The sequence below is a fragment of the Chiloscyllium plagiosum genome, unplaced genomic scaffold (genome assembly GCF_037043375.1).
Source record: "Chiloscyllium plagiosum isolate Xiang-an unplaced genomic scaffold, Cpla_swu_hap1 HiC_scaffold_1, whole genome shotgun sequence".
NCBI lineage: Eukaryota > Metazoa > Chordata > Chondrichthyes > Orectolobiformes > Hemiscylliidae > Chiloscyllium > Chiloscyllium plagiosum.
In genome coordinates, this window is record NW_028270139.1 from 101,986,037 (window position 1) to 102,010,426 (window position 24,390).

General features: G+C 39.2%; 1 protein-coding gene across 2 annotated transcripts in view; it reads right to left on the minus strand.

Annotated features, from left to right (window-relative positions):
- LOC122548976 (phospholipid-transporting ATPase ID) overlaps window positions 1–19,264 on the minus strand; it is a 272,266-nt gene extending 253,002 nt beyond the window's left edge. For both annotated transcript variants that reach the window (XM_043688030.2, XM_087989438.1), the window contains exon 1: window positions 18,992–19,264. The gene's annotated coding sequence lies outside the window, so the exon portion shown is untranslated. The remainder of the gene's footprint in view (window positions 1–18,991) is intronic.
- Window positions 19,265–24,390: the final 5,126 nt, after the last annotated feature.

Below are 24,390 nucleotides of genomic sequence, written 5' to 3' on the forward strand. Positions count from 1 at the left end.
AGGCATGACAGATCTAATGGCATCCTTCTGTATATAAAAAAATTAATGACCTTGTATGGATATTTCTCATTTTCCCTTCATATGATCCTTCACACATTATACTATGGAGGAGGAAAGGTGATGGATCACTGTTAAGTATTAGTATAAGCATGGATGTTATCTGATCCATAAACTATAGCTTACTTGGTAATATGTGGGGAAGAAGTGAGATATAGCCAGAAGAGAAGGTGATGGTCAGAGGATTAATAATTCAGATCCCCAGACAATGGTAAATAACCATAGATTCAGTACCCATTCCAGTGGAATTTAAATTTAAAGGGTTGTGCTGTCAGGGTATGACAAGGTTATTCTGTCCTTATTTTACGTTTACCTGAGGGGGGTCATAAAGACAGAGGTGCCAAAATGTCTGAACTGGCTACTTTAATAATGGCTAACACATGCCGCCTAAATCAACAATCAGAAAAGGCTTTCAGGTTTTTTTTAAACACTTTTATAATGAAAAAGGAGTTGCCAGTTCTCCTAGTTCAGGTTTTTTTTTCTAGTTTTGGGTTAGTATTAGCTGGGGAACCAAAGAACAAACTCCATGCTGATCCTCTCTCTCTCTGATACCTCTCTCCTGTAAGAACCTGTGTTTGAATTTACTCTTTTGCCCAAGGATTATGTTTGTAGGGTGGTTGCAGGAAATTGGAAAAGTTCTTGGTTACATGCGTTTTTGTGTCATTTGGGTTTTCAATAGTTATGTCATTCTAAATGTGGTTTTCTTTTCTTCGTGTGTAAATAAATCCTGACTTGTTTAAAACCAAGTGATTTGACCAGCTGTGTCACTCTTCAAATAATCACCTTACATCTGCTTAAAACAATAAGAAATGTTTGGACAAGCACAGACAGTGGGACGAGTTTAGTTTGGGATTATAGTCGGCATGGACTGGTTGATTGAAGGATCTGTTTCCATGCTGTATGACTCAATGATTATAATTTAAAACAATAAACTAAAGAAATTAGGTTCTGGGCTACCTTCTTAAAATGTTTTGAGGAGGTCTGGCCTGGTCCAAAATACAGGGGTAATACCTTTCAGGTGATATTCTGTATCAGCATCCATCTCAGGTAAATATGCAAGATCTTTTGGCACTGCTTCAGAGTAGGGGAGTTATTCCTGATATTCTTGACCAATTTTTATCACTGAATTAACATCATAAAAATATAGACATGGTGATTATCACTTTGCTGTTTGTGGGAACTTGATGTACACAAGTTGGTTACTATGTTTCCAACATTACAATGATGACTCCAGTTCAAAAGTCCTCTACTGGTTATAAAGCATTAGATAAACATAATTCATTTTCTTCTGCCTAGAAGACTTGAGTACTATTATGGTGATTTCCTTTGCCTGTACTTGATCTAGCATATCTATAGTCATTTGAATTGTATAATTAACTAACATTGATACTGTCTTAGTTGAGAAGCATCTTAATTATTCATCCCAGACTCTATCATTTCCTCTAATGCCAGCCATTCTCTTAGCATTTCCAGAGATCTAAGGGAAGCAGTTCACATGGGAAGCAGCAGGTTTGTTAAAGCTTTGCGAAATGTGACTTTTTTTAAATACCCCCATCGGTAGGCCGACTACAAGTGTGTCCAAATTTTATTGCCAACCTTAGTTTCCTGCAATCTGCATGGAGAATGAATGAGCACAAGCTGCTTAATCATTAAAATTAAACATTTGAGAAACATTTCCATCAATGATGTTTGATAAACAGCTGCTTTTCTATACTTTTCTTCTTTACATCCAGAATGGAGAAAACAATATTTAAATCGCCACAGTAAAATTGAAATTTGTCAGTGTTGCATGAATCAACTCCAAGTATGGTTCAAGAAAGTTACTTAAGGATTTAGTCAAGTATGTTTACGCATTAGGTCTTTTCTCAGTGGATCAGTACCTTTCTTCAGACGCAGTATTTGTTAATTACTGTTTAACAAGTAGATTGTTAATTTTCTAACTTATTTCTTGGGTACGCAAGTTCTGTAGGGTGACATATAGCTGTAAACTGTCACCACTAGATAGGTACTACTGAAAGTGATGATACATCTGCAATGACTCCATAGTCAATTACACCATTAAATTTTTGATTGCTTTGGTAAAGGTATCGAAGTTCCTTGCAACATATTCACAATAGTTTCAGGATTGCATATAACAGAAACTGAAATCAGCTATCTTTATTAGATTTCTCTCCTAATCCATGTGATCAGGAGAATAAATAGGACGTTAGACAAAAAATAAGATGGTTACTTCATCTTTATATCTATGCCAAGAGATCAAAGTTTCATACTGATTTTTTGATGAACTTGAAAAAGGTTACTACATTCGGGATCTGGGAGACTGAGGTATTCTGAGACAGCGAGTGACTTTCATTTTGACTACTTAGCTGGCTTGCCATAAAAAAAACACCATGTTATATAAACAAGGGGTGGTGACAACGTCGTAATCTGCATTCAGAACTGACTGTAGATGGCAGCAACGCGGAGCAAACCAAAACGGAAAATAAGGAAATAATGTCATTAATTATTTTGCATCAGATAGCAACTCACACGGATGCAAACTTCTTTAATATGAAAAAACATAAACAAATCATCTTAGTTTCTTCTGACAGAATGGTACTTTTGCATACCAAAATTAAAAGTTTTGTCATTTGGTCTCATGCAGTAAATGTTTAGCTCTGATAATGTAGAGCTGTGACATTAGTAGGGAATTCATAGTGGAATAATTTAGAACCTTTTTCATCTCAAACCATTGTACAGCAAATTAACACCACTCAAGTTATTTTTATTGATTCATGAAATACAAGCTTCACTGGGTGCCAAACTTTACTGCTTATCCCTAGTTGGCTTTCAGAAGGTGGAAGTGAGCTGCCTTCCTGAACCGCTGAAATCTATTTGGTATTTATACAACCAAAATACACCGAGGGAAGGAGTTCCAGGATTTTGTTCCAGTGACACTTGGAGACATATTTTCAAGGCAGAATGGTGAATGCTTTGGAGCAGAAACCTGTAAGTGATGTTCCCATGTATTTGTTACCCTTGTGCTTCAATATAGTAGTTGTCATGTGTTTGGAAGCCGTTTAAGGAGTTTCAGGGAGTTATTGCAGTGCATCTTGTAGAGAGTACCTACTACTACTACTAATACTGAGTGCCAGTGGGTCAAGAAGTGAATTTCATAAATGTTCATGAATGATGGTGCCTCTAGAGATTTCAGTGAGGACTATTCCCCAAAGAATTGAAGACATGGCTTCCTGCTCACACATTCAGCATGTTTGCCACGCACACATGGAGCAGGTGGCATGTAAGAGACTGATGTAGCATACTGACATACAGTAAGATTTGATCCCTACGATGAGGATTACTTAGCAGCAATGCAAACTGCCTGTTTTAGTGACTGTGCCACTTGACATGGTATAGCAAGAGAAGACAAGGTTGTGTGAACATATAGGTGGGCAATAAGTGAGCAAGTGCGAAGAGAGCAAGCAAGCATCCAAAGATGCAGCCTGGTCCAGTCTGTGAGATGGGTGGCATCTATAAACACACATTATACCAGAACTACTCAGTTATAAGCGCTCGACTTCAAGAAACAAAGTGGTCACAACTCATTACCATAAGCTAGTTAGCCATCAACAACAGTTTACAATTACCAGCAACTAGGCACTACCAGTGGCAATAAATCCTTAAAAATTAAACAACATAATTCAAAGAGAAGCAGTAAAATCCAGGTGAGAAACAAGAGAACTGGGACCATTGGGAGAGATAGTGGGTGGAAACTTGTGACCTTCCTCATGGTGAGTTTAATAGCTGGGTCACATTTCATCAAATTGGGTAGTAGGTAAGAACACCACCATCCTTCCATCTACATCCCAATTAATACAGATCTAAAGGTCTCATACTGCCCCTACTACTTTTAATCTAATTGTTGCTAGGGTATTAACCATGCAGGGTTTCTTTTGGCCTGCTGGGTGGAGAGGTGGCCGACCATTTAAAGGCAGTGTCTGGTCAAGGAAGTCCACATCAGAAAGGGGACCTGCAAAATCACCAGAAGGAGAAGCAGTAGGCAAATAACAGGAACTGACAGCAGGACAGTCCATATTAGTAGGAGCAGGGTTAGGCATGTGATGGGTTAAATGAATGGGAAATAAGATGTATGATTTAAGAAACCATGAGGTGATAAGAATTAAGGAAAGTGGAACTTTTTAAAAGAGTTGAAACTTTTAAATGTTGACATTCACAAGGACTTGGGTGTACTTGTAAAAGAAACACGAGGTAGCATGTGAGCATAATGATCAATTAAAAATTATTTGGGAAGTGGAGTGTAGTGGTAATTTCACTAGACTAATAATGATTGGTCTGGACAAATTATCCACTTGGCAGATGGTGAAATTTTAATTCAATCAAAATATAGAATTAAAATCTAATCCAGTGTTGCAGACTGCTAAATATACCAATCTAGTTCACTAAACTCCTTTAGGCAAATAAATCTGCCATTTTCACTTAATGGCAGTGGAAACATTTTGGAATCAATTAGGAAGGAAGTAATCATTTGGAAGATCATATTCAAATTAAGCAGGGCCAGCATGGTTTAATGAAAGGAAAATCTGTAGGGGAATCATCGTTTATGGGAAAATGCAGGAAAGTGGACATAAAGAAGCTCAAATCAGCCATGATCCTATTGAATGGTGGAAGGGGCATGAGGAGCTGAGCTGCCTACTCCCTTTCCATTTCTTATGGTCTTATAGTTTACTTGTGAATCCAAACCTACAGCAATGTGGTTTGTACTGACTAGCTCTCTGAAATGGCCAAGCAAACCATTCAATTCAAGGGCAATAAGAAATGGATAATAATCAACAAGCTCAGCCAGCAATGTCCACATGGCATGTTGATCTTATTTTCAAGGATTTTTGCAGTATAAAGTAACAAAACATCTTGTTGAAACTGCACTGGGAGTTGGTGAAATTACATCTAGAATACTCTGTAATTTTGGTCTTCATATTTAAGGAAGGATGCATTGGAAGCAGGACAGCAAAGCTTCACGAGAGTGATCTCTTGGGTGAGTGATCGGCTCTGCAGTGAGAGATTTACAGGTTTCTGCTCCAAAGCATTCACCATTCTGCCTTGAAAATATGTCTCCAAGTGTCTTAGCCTCTCCCTAAAACTCAACCTTCCAACCTCAGCAACATCCTTGTAAATATTTTCTGAACCCTTTCAAGTTTAAAAACATTTTTCCTTTATCAGGTAGACCTGAACTAAGTACAGTATTCCAAAAGTGGCCTAACCAATGTCCTATACACCCTCAACATGACATTCCAATTCCTACACTCAATGCACTGAATAATAAAGGCAAGCATACCAAACACATTCTTCACTACACTATCTGTGAATCCACCTTCAAGGAACTATGAACCTGCATTTTATTTCGCAACACTCTCTAGGAGTAAGTCCTCCCCTGATTTACCTTACCAAAATGCAATACCTCACATTTACCTCAATTAAACTCCATCTGCCACCCATCAGCCCATCTGATCAAAATCCCATTGTACACTGAGATAACCTTCTTCACTGTCCACTATACCACCAATTTTGGTGTCATCTGCAAACTCACTAAGCATTCCTCCTATATTCACATACAAATCATTTTAAAAAGTGTGGACTCAGCATCGATGCTTGCAGCACACTGCTGATCACAGGCCTCCAGTCTGAAAAACAACCATCCATCATCACACTCTGTCTCCTTTCTTCAAGTCAATTTTGTACGCAAATGACTAGCTGTCCGTGGATTCTATGTGATATAAGCTTGCTTACTGGTCTACCATGCGGAATCTTGTCGAATACCTTGCTGACGTCCATCGCTTTGCCTTCTTCTTTGTCACTTCTTCAAAAAACTCAATCACGTTAATGAGACACGATTTACTATCCCTAATCAGTCCTTGGCTTTCCAAATACATGTAAATCCTGTCTTTCAGAAGCCTTCTGATAATTTACCCAACATTGACAAAAAGCTCACTTGTCTATATTTCACTGGCTTTCCCTTACCATATTTCTTAAATAATGGCACCACATTTACCACCCTCCAGTCTTCCAAAACATCACTCATGGCTATCAATGACACAAATATCTTAACAAAGGACCAGCAATCACTTCCCTGGCTTCCCACGAAGTAGTCTGAAAGTCAAAGCAGAAAAGTCTGTATTAAGGTTAAAGAGTTGTCTATGCTCAGTCGGTGCTGCAAGTGCAGGCTAATCAATCCAGAATTTACACTTATGTCAGTCAGGAAATTGTGAAGACAGCAGCTTAAGGGCTGTGTTCGATTGAGGTTGGCCTCACGTCATTCTGAGGGAGGTAGAAAATGGTCAGTCTCGAGTTTTTGAACCAATAGTGGGCAAAAATGTTATCAGGGAACAATCCATTGAATCTTGGAGAAAGTGGGAAATTCAAGTCTGAGAATCAGCAGCATTGTGTGGCGATGCTGAGTGAATAATGACAGTGAAGGGGGGCAAATTCAAAAATAAGGATGAAATCTAATAATACCACACAGAAGGTCATGGTGTACCTGAAGGGGGCACAGGAGACTTCACAAGTTACCACCACTCTGGCTTCAGTGCAGCTATGTGGCAAGCTATGCTCTTATAGGGAAAAAATGGCTATTTAAGGTCAAATAAATGGGTTAGGTAGGAATGTGGGAAACCTCAAGCTGATGCAGTGTGACAGGGACAGCAACACGAAAGGGAACATGAGGGATAATCCTGACTATCAAATGCAGCCTATAATATTCTCAAGAGCACAAACCAGATTTCATACCATTTTCAAACCAACTTCAACTGCACAATAAGGAAGACAAATGGGGGCCAAAACACTCAGAGTGTGTGGAATTACTTATCTAGCTTGTGGGCTGGTTAACCATGTGTGATCTTGCTAGCGATAACAACATTAATCAGGCACAGATTCAGCCATATACATTTTTGCATCCATAATGGAGGTGGGTGGGAAAGTGAAAAATTACTGGTGCTATTAATTGTATGAGTTTGTCAGTATGTTCTAATTGTTGGCTCAGGCTGAGGCAAGAAACAGACCCACTGAATTTAGATTATCAGCCAAATGAGTTCATTAATGAACTTGCTGTCAGCTCAAGGACCAATTTAGAATTATTCTGGACACAGATTACACAATGGATCAGGCACCAAGTGGAAAGGAGTGATGACAACAAAGCAGGGAGAAAATACTCTAATTTGTCATGATCACACCATTCAAGTAGGTTGCCCAATTAAAGAGTGCACAGTTGGAAGTGCAACTGACTGCAAGCAAGGCAACTGCTGAATATTTATTAAGATTCAGGTGCTTAGAGATAAGGTTGAGGAGTGATGAGAAATAAAATCCTTTGGTGCAAATGCAAAGATATGTGTCAGGGTAGAAAAAAAGAACAAGGAACAGTAATAAAGGAAAGCCATGACAGTCTTGCACTGAAACACAGCACACAGCTGCAGATTTGGTTTTAATAATAAAACAGAAGTTTTTTTTTTACACAGCAGAAATAAGCTATCTACATATAACAATTTTCAAAATTTCAAAACACATGGCAAAACCAAGTCTCATCTACTCTCCAACACTAACATTTTACACTTAACGTCCCTTAACAAATGTTTTATGTTTCTTCCCAGTTCCAGTAGTAGGAACAGCGAAGTCTTTTTCTCTGACTCACACAACTGAGATTTTATGCTTTCTCAGTTTCAAATAACCAATGCAGCTTTCTCACAAAATACTCCTTGCTTGGAAGTTTTCACAACTGACATCCTTTCACAAAGGTAACATATTTTCTTAACTGCTCTGAACAGCTCTTTTGCGAGGAGAGACCATAGTTGTTCATTCTCGACTCGTCTAAGTTAATGGCTAAATACTTTCCCTCTGGTTGTAAACCTGCACTGTATATTTGGAGATAGTAAGAACTGCAGATGCTGGAGACTCATCGTGGATAGAGTTGAGCTGGAAATAGCACAGCAGGTTGATCATCATCAGACGAGAAGGGGAGTTGACGTTCTACCTGATGAAAGGTCCCAACGTGAAATGTCAACTCCCCTCCTCTGGTGCTGCTTGAATTTCTAGCTCAACTCTCTCAACCCCAACTCCACAATATAAACAAACTACCATTAATAATCCAGGAGACACATATTGGTTAAAAAGTCATGATTCCAGAAAGACTGACTCAGTTAATGTTTAAACCCCTTCACAAAAATGGACCATCTCCTATATTCCACTAGGTTAAATTCCACATTAGTATATCAAACACTATTCAATATACCTGCTCCAAAAAAAGGAATGAAAAAGCATTTGTATTTCCAATCAAAATATCTTATTTCTGTCATATTAACAGCAATACTTATATACTCAATACTGAAATATAAGAGTTTCACAGCAACCAGATTTTACGTAAACCCATTTGCATCACAGCATTCAGCTTTCTTTATATGTGTTCTTGTTAAAACATCAACTGTGTTATACACTGAAAGAAAAACGCTTTTGGACAGAATCCATTAATTTGGGGATCTAGCAATTGGTAGGTTGAGAGTTGGATGAAATGCGGTTCACTTCATCAAATCTTTATAGTGACACTTTGTAGAAAGACAGTAGTTACGTTAATGCTGCTGACATCAACAGTGAGTTTGAATGATTTCTTATAATATGGTGCTGTTAAAATCAGTGCAGTTGTCATAACAGTTATATAGTTGTCAAAGTTATTCTGACATTCTTGTGTCCATCCAAGTTATTTTTAAAAAGACCCATGATAGTGCTGATGCATGGAATAATCTTCCAATAAAATCAAAATCCACTTTATGCCCTAGGTAGAGGATAATCCAAAATACCCCTAACTTTCAGTTTCAATTTCTACGGTGCTACCTGGCCTTGTCCCACAGTGTGGTTCAAATAATTCACTTTTACTCAAGAAAATTCACTTTCACTCAGATTTATAACTAAGTTGGCTTTTTGTAGCTAACCAAAAAATTCAGTCAATTGCTTTGAATGTACTTCCCAAGTTTGGCTTATTGCAACAAATCATGTAGTTACATGGCCCTTCAATAAGTTTACTGGTCAATTATTTGAACATTACTGATGCATTTTTTCAATCTAATTGGCATGACTTCACTCTGGTAAAGTCTATCTAGTCTTACAAAGCCTGAGATTTCTTTAAAAAAGATCAAAAGAACTCCAGCCAACTTAGATGCTTCGGTTAGTTTCTCTCAGAAACACAAAACTTAGGCTAGATGCACAGTCTCTGGTAATCTATTTTTCTTTCGTCAACTTAAGTGGTCTCCACACCTCACATTCATATAGCAGTTCAAAAGGTGTGAATCTAGTGGACTCATAATGACTATCCATGATGGTTAATAATAATAAGTGAATTCTTTTATCCCAATCATTAGGGCGATTCGTGACAATAAGTTCTAATCAAACTTCAAAGTTTGATGTCATTTTTCAAATGCACCTTGTGATTGTGGGTAATAAGCGGATGTAAATTATTTTATTTCCAAGCTCATCATATCTTTGAATAATAAATTTTGAACCTTGATCTAATTGCATTTCCCTAGATAATCCATATCTTGTATTAAACTGAAATAATTTTTCATTATCATTTTAACAGTACGTTTTCCTAAAGGCACTGCTTCTGGAATTTTTTTGAAACATCTATAATCATTAAAATATATTGATTTCTATTCCTGGTTTTAGGTCGGATGTTCCACATGTTCTAATAAGACTGTGCTAAAGATTCTTTGGAAGCTGGTATTGGGTTTAAAAGCACAGATTTAATTGATGGTTGGGATTTCTCACTTGCTGACATGTACTGCACGCCTGGCAAAATTTGACCACATTTATGAAATCCTGGCCAATAACTTTTAAAACCTATTTTATCCCATATTTTCGTAATACCCAAGTGATCTGGAATACCATGAAGCACTCATAGTATTTTATTATGATACTCAAGACAGTAATGATCTTACAGATCATTAGTATGGTGGTCTCATTTCCTCATTAATCATACATCTTTCAAGTAGTAACACTCAGATATTGCAACTGATTCAAATTCTGAGTAGATGAAAATAAAACAAAGACCTACAGATGTTGGACACCAGAAACAAACAAACAACATAAATTACAGGTGTGGCAGCATCTGTGGAGTGAAAATAGTTAATATTTTGAGTTCAGTGTCCTATCTTCAGAACTGATAGCATCCAGGAAAAGATAGTATTCATGCTGATGACAGTGTTGGGGGAGAAGTGGATAGGTGGAGGCAGAGCCAGTGAGAAAAAAACAGTGACAAAGGAAGTATTGATAGTAAGTCAGTGAGGAACAGAAGTTGGATGGTGATAATGGGGATTATGAAAATGAAATGGCTACGCTAAACATGGAAGGAGGTGTTCAAGCTCTAAAGTTATTAATCACGATGTTGAGTCCTGAAGGCTATAAGGTCCTCAAGTGGAAGATGAGGTACTATTCTTCCAGCTTGCGTTGAGCCTCGATGAAGAAGTGCAGCAGGCCCGAGAGAGAAATGATGGCACGGAACAACAGTGGTGTGTTGAAGTGGCAGCAACTGGAAGCTTAGAATCGTCTTTACAGACCGAAGCTAGGTGTTCCACAAAGTGGTCATCAAGTCTGCACTGCGTCTCCTCAGTGCAAAGCAGAATGCGCTGGGAGCACAAATACAGTGGACTAGATTGAGTGAAGTGCAAACAAATTGCTGCTTCAGTTGGAGAGTGCATCTAGGGCCCCAGATTGTGAGGAAAGAAGAGGTAAACTGTCAAGTGTTATACCTTGGCATGGGAATGTATGACATGGGAAGGTGCCATAGATGTGTGGGAGCTGTTGAGAGTAGAGAGGCATGGACTAGGTTGTCCCAAAGGGAAGAGATACAATGGAATGCTGACAAGGGAATGGAGGGGAATGTGTGTCTGGTGGTGACAGAAATAGTGGCTTATATCCATATTTCTTTACCTTCTTCCCCATCATTTAAATTTTCAAAAACTGTATCCAATAACCGAATTTTCAAGTCATCTCACTGTTTCATCTTCCTATCTAATTCAATGGCCTGAGATCTAGAGCTCAACAATCAGGAAACAATCCACAATGTTGTTCCTGTAATATCTCAGTTTCTTTTACTTCCACTGGTTGCCCCACCACCTTGGTGAGACCATATTTTCAAATGAGCCAGCTGATTTGCCAAGATAAAATCAATTTCTCCTTCTAACCTCTCCACTTCACCTCAGTCCATACACACACATCCACAGAACAACACACAAACAGAAAATACATTGGTTTTATGGCTAAAGGGAAAAATAATGAAAGTCACTGTTCAATAGCATCAGTCCACAAGGGTCACTGAGATTCTCCTTTCAACTCCATAACTTTCTGTTCTTCCATCTCTTTTCTCCTGGTCTTTTTCATTTCTTCACAGCAGGCACAGGCAATTGGTATGTTAAGTCATTAAGTTACTGGTTAATAGCACAGCTTACAGTAACTCGTGGGAGAAAATAACTGTCTGACTTCAGGCTTCAGGTGTCTTTATGATGGCAAGAGAGAGACACCACCTCATTTTCCATAGGTGCCATGGTTTCTTGACTATCATTCAAATTCAAAAGCAGTTCAACTCCCCAGGGGCTAATCTGATAGTTGTTGTCATGCAGGTGGATTTTGACATCCACAATTGGTTACAAATCCTCAAAGTAAGTTGTGTCATTGCCAAGTCCACTGTTGTCAACCTGCCGACAAACAGCTTCTCACACTGCTTGAACAAAGCAACAGTATAAATATGACTTACAATGAGTTTCGGAAACTTGTTTTTTAAATATGTAGCAATTCCTTCCACAATTCTTCTTTTTAAAAACAATCCTTTTTTCCAGTTCAGACCACAATCAAGAATAAAGTAAAATAAAAAGAAACTTCCTTCACAACTATTGCTATAGTTTTAATATCTATCTCCCTTTTCTGATGATTCTTTAAATATTCCTATCACTGCAATAGGTCTCCTGTTTCAGACCCAACAATTGGCTTTGGTATGTTCAGTCTTATTACAATGGAAAAATATTATTCATATCAATTTTTAATTCTAGCCATTTTTCTTTAATATTATGGCATCTTCTGTTATTTTTTTTCTCTAAAACCAATAACTCTTCCATCCACAGTTTTCAATTCTACCAATTTCCTTCTCGATTCCATTATCCCCACCTGTAGCTACTTGTGACAGTTTTCTTTTATTCACTTCTTGAATGTGGGCATCACTGGCTGGGCCAGCATTTATGGCCCATCTCTAGTTGCCTTTGAAAACGTGGTGGTGAGCTTCTTAAACTCCAGCAGTCCATGTGTTATGAAGAGACTCACAATGCTGTTAGGGAGGGAATTCCAGGATTTTGACCGAGTGACCGTGAAGGAATGGTGACATAAGTCAAGATGGTAAGTGTCTGGCAGGGGAATGTGCAAGTATTGGTGGTCCCATGTATCTCCAGCCCCTGTCCTTCTAGATGATGTTTGAAAGGTGCTGTAAGGACCTTTGGTAAATATGTGTACCAGTCAAGTAGGCACCTTTTTCCTGGATGGTGTCAAGTTTCTTGAGTGTTGTTGGAGCTGCATCCGTCGAAGCAAATGGGAAGTATTCCATCACACTCCTCACTTGCGCCTGTGTTAACAGTCAAGAGGTGAGTTACCCTTTGCAGTATTCCTAGCCCCTGACCCGATCTTGTAGTCACTGTACATATATGGTGAATCCACTTGAGTTGCTGGCCAATGGTAACCCTGGGATATTGATGTGGGGGTTTCAGTGATGGTAACACTATTGAATATCAAGGGGCAATAGCCAGATTATCTCTTATTGGAGATGGTCATTGCCCGACACTCATGTGGGGTGAATGTTATTTGCCACTTTTCCGATCAACCATGGACAGTGTCCAGGTCTTGTTGCACTTGAACATGGATTGCTTCAGTATCTGAGGACTGATGAATGGTAATGAACATTATGCATCTCCTTGTGATGGAGAGAAGGTCATTGATGAAGCAGTTGAAGATGGTTGTTCCTTGGACTCTATCTTGAAGAATTTATGCAGAGATGTACTTGAACAGAGAAAACTGGCATCCAACAATCAAAACCATTTTCCTTTGTGCCAGGTATGACTCCAATCAACCTAAGGTTTTCCTTAATTCCCGTTGATTCCATTTTTGCTAGGAGTGCCTGATGCCACATTCGGTCAAATGCAGACTTGCTGTCAATGGCTGTCACTCTCCCCTCACTTATATAACATAACTTCTGCAAGAATTACTGCTTTTCTGATCTTTGATATTTGATGTTCTTCTAAATATGTCTTAAATTTTCTGGAATACTATTTCTGAATTACAGGATGGCCACGACTGCAAGTTGAATATCCAGGGATATCAAATTATTTGGAAGGACAGTCAAAAAGGTAAGGGAGGTGGTGTTGCTCTGATATTCAAGGACGATTCAGAGCAGTGCTGAGAGATGGCATAGGTTCTATGGAGAATAAGGTTGAATCCATTTGGGCGCTAATTAGAAATTCTAAGAAGAAAAAGTCACTGACAGGCATAGTCTATAGGCCACCAAATATTGACATCACACTGGGGTGGGCAATAAACAAAAACAATAATGCCTGTAAAAGTGGTATGGCAATTATCATGGGGAATTTTGATCTACATGTTGATTGGTCAAACCAGCTCGATTAGGGTAGCCTTGAGGAGGAGTTAATTGAATGTATCCATGATAATTTTCTTGAACAGTGTGTAACGAAACCGAAAAGGGAGCAAGCTATCCTTAAGATCTGATCCTGTGTAATGAGACAGGATCCAGTCCCAGGATCCTGTACTAAAACAAGAGAGACAACAGTAGAATGAGAGAGGAGTTGGCTAAAGTAGACTGAAAACAAAGACTTTATAGTGGGACAGCTGACGAGCAGTGAAGGACTTTCAAAGCAATTTTTCAAAGTATTCAGCAAAAGTATATTCCAATGAAAAGGAAGGACTGTAAGGAAAGGGGTAATCTGCCATAGGTGTCTAAGGAAATAAGGGAGGCTATCAAATTGAAAGAGAAGGCATACAAAGTGGCCAAGATCAGCGGGAAACTAGAAGATTGGGAAAGTTTTAAAGGCCAACAGAAAGCCACAAAAACAGAAATGAAGAAATGTAAGATAGATTATGAGAAAACAAAATAGCACAGAATGTAAAGACAGATAGCAAAAGTTTCTATAAATATATAAAACGAAAAGAGTGGCTAAAGTAAATGTTGGTCTTTTAGAGTATAAGAAGGGTATTTAGTCATGGGATATGATGAAATGGCCATGACATTAAATAGGTATTTTGGGTCAGTCTTCACAGTGGGGGACACAAATAACATGCCAGTAATTGACAAGCAGATGAAGGTAGATGAGGACCTGGAAACAATCATTAGCATGGAAGGAGTAGTGTTGGACAAGATAATGGAGCTAAGGATGGACAAGTCTCCTGGCCCTAATGGAATGCATTCCAATGCACTTGTGGTAATTTTCCAAAATTTGCTGGACTCTGGGACAGTTCCAGCAGATTGGAAAACAGCAAATGTGATGCCATTGTTTAAAAAGGTGCTAGAGAAAAGATGGGGAACTATAGACCGGTTAGCTTAACTTCTGTAATGGGGGAGATGCTTGAATCTATTATCAAGGAAGAAATGGCAAGACATCTAGATAGAAACTGTCCCGTTGGGCAGAAGCAGCATGAGTTCATGAAAGAAAGTTCAGGATCAACTAATGTTTTGAAATTCTATTAAGACATTATGAACATGGTGGAAAACGGGGACCCAGCAGATGTGGTGTACCTAGATTTCCAAAAGGCCTTCAACAAGGTGCCTCACAACAGGCTGCTGCAAACAATAAAGATGCAAGCATTACGGATAAAGTATTAGCATGCACAGAGGATTGGTTGACTAACAGGAAGCAAAGAGTGGGGATATATGAGTGCTATTCAGGTTGGCAATCAGTAACTAGTGGTGTACCTCAGAGATCAGTGTTGGAACTGCAATTATTCACAATTTACATGGATGATTTGGAGTTGGGGACAAGATGTAGTGTATCAAAGTTTGCATATGACACTAAGATGAGTGGTAGAGCAAAGTGGTGTGCAAAGGACTGTGAAACTTTGCAGAGAAACATAGATAGTTTAAGTTAGTGGGCAAAGATCTGGCAGATGGAATATAATGTTAATAAATGTGAAGTCATCCATTTTGGTAGGAATATCAGAAAAAAGGATTATTACTTGAATGGTAAAAAGTTACAGCATTCTGCTATGCAGAGGGGCATGAATTACAGAAGGTTGATCTGCAGGTACAACAGGTAATTAAAAAGGCAAATGGAATTTTGTCCTTCATTGTTAAAGGCACTGAGTTTCAAAGCAGGGAAGTTATGCTGCAGCTGTATCAGGTGCTGGTGAGGCCACACCTGCAGCACTGCGTGCAGTTATACAATCACAGAATCCCTACAGTGTGGAAACAGGCCCTTCAGCCCAAAATGTCCACACCGACCTTTTGAAGAGTAATCCATCCAGACCCATTCCCCTACCCTACTACTCTACATTTTACCTCTGACTAATGCACTTAACCTAGACATTCCTGAAAACCATAGGCAATTTAGCATGACCAATTTACCTAACCAGCACATCTTTGGATTGTGGGAGGAAACTGGACCACCATGAGGAAACTCACGCAGACATAGTGAGAATGTGCAAACTCCACACAGACGGTTGCCTGAGGCTTGAATCGAAGCCAGGTCCTTGGTGCTGCGGTAGCAGTGCTAACCACTGAGGCAACATGCCACCCCATTAGGGTCTCCTTACTTGAGAAAGGATTTACTGGCACTAGTGAGGGTGCAGAGGAGGTTCACTAGGTTAATTCTGGACTTGAGGGAGTAGACTCAGGAGTAGACTGAGTAGAACGGGATTATATTAATAGGAATTTAGAATAATGCGGGGAGATCTTACAGAAACATACAAGGTTATGAAGTGAATAGATAAGACAGACATAGAGAGGATTTTTCCACTAGCAGATGAAACTAGGACAACAGAAAATAGCCTCAAAATTAGGGGAAACAGATTTAGGACTGAATCGAGAAGGAACTTCTTCACCCGGAGGGTTGTGAATCCATGGAATTCCCTGCCCAGTGAAGTAATTGATGCTACTTCAGTAAATGTTTTTAAAACTAAGATAGATATTTTCTTGAACAATTAAGAAATTAAAAGTTATGGTGAGAGGGTGGCTAAGTGGGGCTGAGGCCACAAAAAGATCAGCAATGATCGTATTGAATGGTGGAGCAGGCTTGAAGGGCCAGATGGCCTACTCCTGTTCCTAGTTCTTACGTAATTCTTCCATGACCACAATTTCCCTCATATTCTCAATTTTTTCCTCTAACTTTAGTGATTGAAACCATCGAAGATACCATTTTGATAAACATGAAAAATATTTTGATGCACATTTGCATATCCAGTTTTTCTCCTACAATTAAAAAGTCTACATATTCAAAGTAATTTGACTCATTGCAAACAAGTAACTTATCTGTAAATATTTTGGACAAAGTCTTGGACAACGTGGCATACATTAAAATATTTGACATGTGTAAAATATCTTTTAAAACTATGAACTTTTCAAGTAACCACAAAGGAGTAAAAACTTAGAAAAACAAATCAGGAAAAAAACTTATACTTTAGTTTAAAACAAATTGGTTCCCTTGATTATTGGTTCCAATCCAGATCTTGTTTAAGGAGGTACCTGAAAATAAGATGAGACATAATACAGCAGCCTAATTCTCAGTGTTGAAAGCATAGAAACGTTTTTAAAAATAAATCTATAAAGTATATAAAGAACATGAAGCCAGTTGTTTTACTATTTCCAAAAGCAAATGTCTGCTGATACATTTTGATTCCCATCACCAAACAGCAAAACTCAATGGTATCCATCCATCCACCCAATATGTGAACCTAGACAAAAGCTTTCAACCACTAACAAGAAATCGTAAAATGTTTGGGGCTTCAATATAGAAGAAGCTGGTAGGTTTTTTGTGTGAACTCCATTAGACTTGTATGTTAAGTAAGTGAACATAAAATAGTATCCAAGATGTGGAAGTGCCAGTATTGGACTGGTATGGACAAAGTCAGAAATTGCACGACGACAGCTTATAGTCCAACAGGTTTATTTGAAATTACAAGCTTTTGGAGTGTAGCCCCTTTGTCAGATGAAGGTGATTTCACCTGAGAAAGGGCTACATCTGAAAGTTTCTGATTTCAAATAAACCTGTTGAACTATAACCTGCTGTTGTGTGATCTCTGACTTTGAATAAAACAGTATAACACAGGAACAGGCCCTTTGGTTCACCATTTCTGTGCTGTCTATCATGCCATTCTAAACTAATCCCACCTGCTTGCACATTCTCTGCCTGTTTGTGTGTCTGTCTCAGTGCCTCTTCAATGCTGTTGTCGTATCTGCTTCTACCACCTACCACTGTGTAAAAAACATTCCTTGCACATCACCTTTAAACTTTCCTTCACTCACCTTTAACCCTATGCCTGCCAGTATTTGCCATTTCCACCCAGGGAGAAGGACTTTGACTATCCACCCTATCCATGCCTCTCATAATTTTATTTACTTCAATTAGGTCACCCCTCAGCCTCTGATGGTCTAGCGAAAATGATTCAAGTTTGCCCAACATCTCCTTATAGCTATCCAGACAACATCATTTCCAACGCCCCTCCCCCAAGTCCCTCCTCCCTACCTTTTATCTTAGCCTCCTGGGCACACTTTCCTCATTCCTGAAGAAGGCCTATGCCCGAAACGTCGATTCTCCTGTTCCTTGGATGCTGCCTGACCTGCTGCGCTTTTCCAGCAACACATTTTCAGCCAACATCTTGGTAAACCTCTTTTGTACCATCTCCAAATCCTCCACATCTTTCCTATGGTATGGCAATCAGAGCTGCACACAGTACTCTAAATAGGGCCTAACTAAAGCTTTATACAGCTGCAATATGGCTTGTCAAGTTTTATACTCGTCCCAACCAATGAAGGCAAGCATGCTGCACACTTTTTAAAACTACCTTATTCACTTTTTTGCCACTTTCAGGGATCTATGGACTTGTACCCAAGATCCCTCTGTGTATAAATGCTCCCAAGAGTCCTGCCACTAACTGTACATTTTCCTCTTGCATTTGACCACCCAAACACCTTTATATAATTGGGATAGTTTGATTCATTTAGCAAATATCACACTTGACACAGGTAAAATAAAATAAAATGTGACATATGATGCAGCACATTTGCACAGATTACAAGAGAAAAGTAGTTTCTAAATTTGCTTTGCTTATAAATGATTCATTGATGTTTCAAAACCAAGCAGCAACTATCATGTATTAGATTAGATTTTAGATTAGATTAGATTAGATTACTTTACAGTGTGGAAACAGGCCCTTCGGCCCAACAAGTCCACACCGACCCGCCGAAGAGCAAACCACCCATACCCCTACAGTATGTTCTTATAAAATCATCTAAGGCTTCTATGGTCATTACAAGAACATAAGCACACATAAAATAGGAATAGCAGTAGACCACTTGGCCCCTCAAGACTGCTCCATCAATCAACATAATCATAGCTAATATTATACCTCAAACCCATGTTCCTGCCCACTCCCTGTCCCTCGGTGCCCTGACAGATCAAACATCAACAGTCAATCTTAAATATAATCAACAATGAAATATTCACGAATCTATGGGTAAAATGGCAAAGATTCATAGCCATGAGTGAGAAAATGTCTTATCTAAGTCCTAAATGAGGAATCCGTTATGACAAGCTGTATTTTTTTTTTAAATGACCATATATCATCTTTGCCATAAGTAAACAATCCTTCCAATTGCGGATACATTATCAAATAAAAAATAAGTGGAAATAATTCTCACCGTAACAATTCTTGTATGGTTCTTTAAGTTCAGCTTTTCTTCAGTGCTCACTCGCACAAGGGAAATTGTAACTTCAAACCTTAGCACCACAAGCTGTTTCTTCCGTTACCGTCAACAAATGTCAATGACAGCGCAGAACTACCCAGTAATTCAATCCATCAAACATCGTTTTAGCTCTCGTGCTCTCAAAACTGAAAAAGAAAATTCAATGAGCCTTGAAAGTTACACAAAAGCTATAATAACTCCAGACATTTAACTAAACAAGGACGAGGCTGTTACAAAGATCTGGCTTGAACCCTTAACTGATAGGTACACAGGGCAATTTTAGTGACGAGGTGGGTGGATCAAGCTGGTACGGGTAGCACTAAACAAACAAAGGTAATTGATCGTTGGACCTGTCTATCTATTACATCATGTGTACATAACACCTGAAAAGGCATTGACTCAAATAATTTCTCTGATAAGGCACTTCAACAGTCTTTTGTGTGGGTCAGAACAGAACATCACTGCAAAAAAATTATAATATAAATTTCTAACAAATTTTAAAAAACTCCAAAAAAGACACACCAAGTCAAAACCTGACATAACTGCATGGTAATTATTTTAAAGAATTACGCAAGCTGTTGTAAAACTATGCTTCAATATAGAAGAATATATAACTATGCTGTTATAAAATAGTTGCAACGGAAGTATTTCATAGACATCCAAAATGTCAGAAATAAACTATAATTCAGCATTTACAATAAAACAAAGGTATACCATTTGGATATTCAGAAAAATAGTTGGTACTTAAGTGAGGTCAGGTATGGGCAAACTGAATAACATAAGGATTTCAAGCAAATCCTACCACACATTTCATAAGACTGAATGCTATAGCATTTTTGCAGTGAGAATATTTAATCTATAATGTTTTATCTCTAATGCTCATAACAAATGTATCCTTCTAGTCACTCTACACAAATTATGCATATATACAGAATATATGTGTTAGTCATGCAAATCAATAATGTGGGTGCACTGACAGCTTTCAGAAGAGTACCTCCTGTTGAAAGTCCTTGTAACCTATGTAAAATGTAAATAAAGCATTAAACAGCAACCTTTTCTCTGTAACAGTTTGCATTTATCCAACACCTCTAGAAAGAGACTCCAGAATAGTATGTTGCCTCCCTGCTGCCATGGTCATGGTTGTCTCTGAGTGGGGACACAGCATCCTCAAACAGGAGCGTAAACAGAGAGAAATCATTGTCTATATTGGCACAAGTGACATGGGTAAGAAGAGTGACAAGGTCCTTCAACGACAAATCAGGGTGTTAGCTAGTAAACTAAAAACCAAGACATCAGGATTACTCCCTGTGCCATGTGCTACTGAGGTTAGGAACAGACACATAGCAAAATTGAACACATAGCTGAAGAGTTGGTGTAATGAGGGAGGTTTGATAGTGCCAGAGGACAGGGCTAAACTAGTGTGGCAAGAGGATGGAAACCAGAGCAGCAGATCATTAAGTATAGAGACTGGGGAAGAGCTTGAGACTAAGGCAAATAAAGCAGTCAGGGAGATTGCTGAGCTCAGCAGAATTGGAGGCTAGAACTGTATTTGCTTCATAGAATCATAGAATCCCTACTGCATCAAAACAGGCATTTCAGCCCATGTCCACACCACCTCTCTGAGCCCAGCCAAGTGATCAAAGTTTCAATGGATAAGCATTTTGGCAATAGTGACCATAATTCTATGTTTTAAGATACTTATGGATTAGGACAAGAGTGGACCATGGGTAAAGGTGTTAAACAATAACTGAATTAGGCAAGAACTGGAGAATGTGGATTGGAAGCAGCTGTTTGAGGATAAATGCACATCTGACATGTGGGAGTATTTTAAAGACCAGTTGATTAAAGTGCAGGACAAGCATGTTCCTGTGAAAATGAAGAACAGGAATGGCAAGATTCAAGAACCTTGGATGACAGGGGAAATAATCAGCTTAGTCAAAATAAAGGAAGCATACCCAAGATCTATGCAATTAAAAACAGACAAAGTCCTTGAAGAATATAGAGAAAGTAGGAAGGAGCTCAAATGGGGAGTTTAAAGGGCTACAGGGGCCATGAAATGTGTTGGCCAGCAGGGTTAAGCAGAATACCAAGGCCTTTTATATATGCATTAGTCATTGGGGGCTCCATAGTTAGATGGACAGATAGGAGGTTCTGTGCATATGAGAGAGACTCATGGTTGGTTCGTGATGTCTCAGATTGTGTTTTTGGGATCCTTGAGGGGGAGGGAATGCAGCCCCAAGTTGTGGTCCACATAGACACTAATGACATAGAAAGGAAAAGGGATGGGAATTGAAGGCAAAAATTCAGGGAGCTCGAGTGGAAGCTTAGCTCTAGAACACGTAGAGTTGTTACCTCTGGTTTGTTGCCCATGCCACATGCTAGCGGAGGCGAGGAATAAGGGAATTGAACATGTTGCGACAGGGATGGTGCAGGAGGGAGAGTTTTGGATACCTGGATGATTGGGACTCATTCTGGAGTAAGTGGGACCTCTACAAACAGGATGGTCTACACCTGAACCTGAGAGGTACCAATATCCTGGATGGGAAATGTACAGATGCTCTTCAGGAGGATTTACACTAATTCAGAAGGGGGATGGGAACCTAAATTGTAGTTCCAGTGTCCAGGAAGTTGAGAACAGTGAGGCCAGAAATGAAGTTTCAAGGTTGCAAGAGTTCACTGGCAAGCAGGAAGGTGATTTGAAGTGCGTCTGTTTCACCTTATCTGGAATAAGGTGGGTGAACTTGCAGCATGGGTTGGTACCTGGAACTTCGACATTGTGACCACATCAGATTTCGTACTGGGTAATGAACCTGACCAGGTGTTAGATTTGGAGGTAGGTGAGCACTTTGGTGATAGTGACCACTATTCTGTTATGTTTACTTTCGCAATGGAAAGGGATATGTATATACCACAGGGCAAGAATTATTGCTGGGGGAAAGACAAATATGATGTGATTAGGCAAGATTTAGGATGCATAGGATGGGGAAGGAAACTGCAGGGCAAAATTGAAATGTGGAGCTTATTCAGGAAACAGTTACTTTGTGTCCTTGATGCGTGCATACCTGTCAGGCAGGGAGGAAGTGGTCAAGCAAGGGAGCCATGGTTTACTAAATAAGTTGAATCTCTTGTCAAGAGGAAGAAAAAGACTTATGTTAGGATGAGACATGAAGACTCAGTTAGGGCACTTCAGAGTTCCAAGTTAGCCAGGAAAGACCAAAAGAGAGCTAAGAGCCAGGAGGGGAAATGAAGAGTTACTGGCAGATAAGATCAAGGAAAACCCTAAAGCTTTCTATAGGTATATTAGGAATAAAAGAATGACAAGTGAAATATTAGGGCCAACCAGTGATAGTAGTGGGAAGTTGTGCGTGGAGTCTGGGAGATAGGGGAAATGCTGAATGAATATTTTTCGTCAGTATTCACACTAGAAAAAGACAGTGTTGTCGAGAAGAATGCTGTGATATAAGCTACTAGACTAGACAGGATTGAGGTTCACAAGGAAGAGGTGTTAGCAATTGTAGAAAATGTGAAAATAGATAAGTCCCCTGGGCCAGATAGGATTTATCCTAGGATTCTCTTGGGAAGCCAGGGAGGAGATTGCAGAGCCTTTGGCTTTGATCTTTATGTCGATATTGTCCACAGGAATTGTGCCAGAAGACTGGGGGATAGAAAATGTTGTCCCCTTGTTCAAGAAGGGGAATAGAGACAACCCTGGTAATTGTAGACCAGTGAGCCTTACTTCAGTTGTAGGTAAAGTGTTGGAAAAAGTTCTAAGTAATAGGATTTACAATCATGTAGAGAGGAAAAGTTGATTAGAAATAGTCAACAGTTTTGTGAAGGGTAGGTCGTGCCTCACAAATCTTAATTAGTTCTTTGAGATGGTGACCAAATAGGTAGATGAGAGTATAGCAGTTCATGTGGTGTATATGGATTTCAGTAAGGTTCCCCATGGTAGGCTATTGCACAAAATATGGAGGCATTGGATTGAGGGTGGTTTAGTGGTTTGAATCAGAAATTGGCCAGCTGAAAGAAGACACAGAATGGTGGTTGATGGGAAATCAGTTACTAATGGTTACTGGAGTTCAGTTACTAATGGTGTACTGTAAGGATCTGTTTTGGGGCTACTGCTGTTTGTCATTTTTATAAATGACGTGGATGAGGGCGTAGAAGGATGGGTTAGTAAATTTGCAGATGACATTAAGGTCGGTGGAATTGGGGATAATGCTGAAGGATGTTGCAGGTTATAAAGGGGCAGAGATAAGCTGCAGATTGAGCTGAGAGGTGGCAAATAGAGTTCAATGCAGAAAAGAGTGAGGTGATTCTCTTTGGAAGGAGCAACAGAAATAAAGACTATTGGGCCAATGGTAAGATTCTCGATAGTGTAGATGAGCAGAAAGATCTCGGTGTCCATGTCCATAGATCCCTGAAAGTTGCCCAACCAGGTTGATAGGGTTGTTGAGAAAACATACAGTAACCGCATTATAGGAAGGATATGGAAGCTTTGGAAAGGGTTCAGAAGTGGTTTACTGGGATGTTGCCTGGTATGGAGGGAAGGTCTTACGAGGAAAGGCTGAGGGACTTAAGGCTGTTTTCATTAGAGGAAAGGTTGAGAGGAGACTTATTTGAGACACATAAGATAATCAGAGGGTGGACAGTGAGAGCATTTTTCTTCGGCTGGTGATGGCTCACATGAGAGGACAGAGCTTTAAATTGAGGAGTGATAGATACAGGAGAGATGCCAAAGGTAGTTTCTTTACTCAGAGAGTAGTAGAGGCATGGAATGCACTGCCTGCAACAGTAGTAGACTCACCCAACTTAAAGGGCATTTAAATGTTCATTGGATAAATACATGGATGAAAATGGAATAGTGTAGTTTAGATAGGCTTCAAATTAGTTCCAACATCGAGGGCTGAAGGGCCTGTCCTGTGCTATAATGTTCTATGTTCTACATATGTTAGGGGCAAGAGGGTAGTTAGGGAAAGAATAGGCCCACTCAAGGATAAAGGAGAGGGGTTATGTGTGGAACCAGAAGAAATGGGTGAGATCCTTAATGAATATTTTACATCAGTATTCACCAAAAAAGTGTAACACGAGGGATGTTGAGGTTAGGGAAAGGTGTGTAAATACTCTTATGCAGGTCAACATAATAAAGGAGAAGTATTGGATGTCTTGAAATGCATTGAAGTAGACAAGTCCACAGGGCCAGATGGGATCTATCCCTGAATACTGTTGGAAGCAAGGGAGGAAATAGTAGGGGCTTTAACAGATATCTTTCTTTCCTTTTTGGCCTCAGGTGAGGTTTCAGAGGACGAGAGAATGGCCAATGGTGTTCCTTTGTTTAAGAAGAGTAACAAATA